Source organism: Triticum aestivum, chromosome 3B (genome assembly GCF_018294505.1).
Source record: "Triticum aestivum cultivar Chinese Spring chromosome 3B, IWGSC CS RefSeq v2.1, whole genome shotgun sequence".
Taxonomy (NCBI): domain Eukaryota; kingdom Viridiplantae; phylum Streptophyta; class Magnoliopsida; order Poales; family Poaceae; genus Triticum; species Triticum aestivum.
The window spans coordinates 843,259,722-843,261,206 of NC_057801.1; positions in this window are offsets into that span (position 1 = coordinate 843,259,722).

Sequence of the window (1,485 nt, forward strand, 5' to 3'; positions counted from 1 at the left end):
ATCGCGAGGGAGGTCTGGTTGGGGGGTTGGGTCGGGGTTGGTTCAGTCTCGACTCGAGTCTGGAGTCTGGCCCGCCGTGTGGTCTGAGGAGGAGGAAGAGAGAAGGAGACGACGACGACCCCTGGCTAGGCTTAGCTGGCTCCAACACAACACTCCGCTTGTAGTACTGTACCATCAATGAATGAAGGAAATGCTAATACCATCTATTTTTCCCATTTTCATCGTCCCGTTAATTCAGTTTCGGCCGGTCGTGTCCCAGCCGTCGGATGTGAGCCTCGTGGCCATTGGATCCACGCAAAAAAAAATGCAGTTTCGCCGCTGCCCGTCGGCGCTGATGCTCGCTGCACGGAATTGCATCGACGACGGCCGCCGGTTAGTCAATGCCATTGAATGGACGTTTGCAGCCCCGTGGTCACCTTCGGTCACCGCCGTCAGGCCCACCCGACCGCCATGGTTGCAGCACGTGGTCGCCGCCATGGGAGCACCCGGCCAATGTGCGAGGGAGCTCGCGGTGGCTCGGTCGCAAAGCTGGGGAAGAAGAAGGGATGTGGTGCGTGGAGAAATACGACTGAAGGTAGCCAGGTAGGGATGGAGGCGCGTCGGGGAAGGAGGCAGTCGCGTGGGCGCACTGCGTCCGCATGTCTTGCGCGTTGGAGCCAGTGTGACATGTGAGCCGGCCGCCGCCGAACGCAAGTGTTTCCGCTTTTTAATCCAATAGATGAATGAAACAACAATTTTTTGGCATGTATGAGAAAAATCTGGATATCATCTTCTATGTTCTTATTCGTGTTCGCGTGCGTTTCCAGCTGATTTTCACTGGGGCTTTGGGAGGAAGGAAAAAACCTTTGTTGTCGTGCGGCGACGGAGCCACGTACTGACCCTCCACCGTCCAGCCTATGTCAAGGAACCACCGTATCATTGAATCTTTTTAGCGAGACTCGGCGTTTTTATCTCTAGCTCTTACGAGCAAGAAGCTCGCGAAGGTCGATGCCTTTGTGCGCAAGACATGGCCCGCTGAAATCACTGTCGTTTTGCCCCGGTCAACAATGTTATCTACTGAAGTTTTCATGTGTGATTAGGTCTAGAGTGCCAACATACTATTCTTCACAAAACCAGAAACAACCTAATTTAGCTTCTGTTGATCTTGATCCACCAAATAGCGCAAGGGTTGTGAAAAGATCGAAATAACATATGAGTTGGTAAATCATCGTCAGAGATTAGAGGAAATTAATTATAGTTATATTTTTCGTGAATATGAAAAGCTTGCGTATCGTTCCATTGATATAAGAAGTTTGAACAAGTACAAAAGGGTGGTACAATGCGTGATACGTGCACTAGAAGGCCTAAACACGGGGACCAAAGCAGAAGGCTAGAGGAGATGCTCAGCCCCAACTCCCCAAGAGATAGAGGTATATGTCTCAGGCAATAGATAGAGCATTTGTTTGGCTCTGCTTTGGCCTACAAAGCACTTCGTCTTGGATTTCC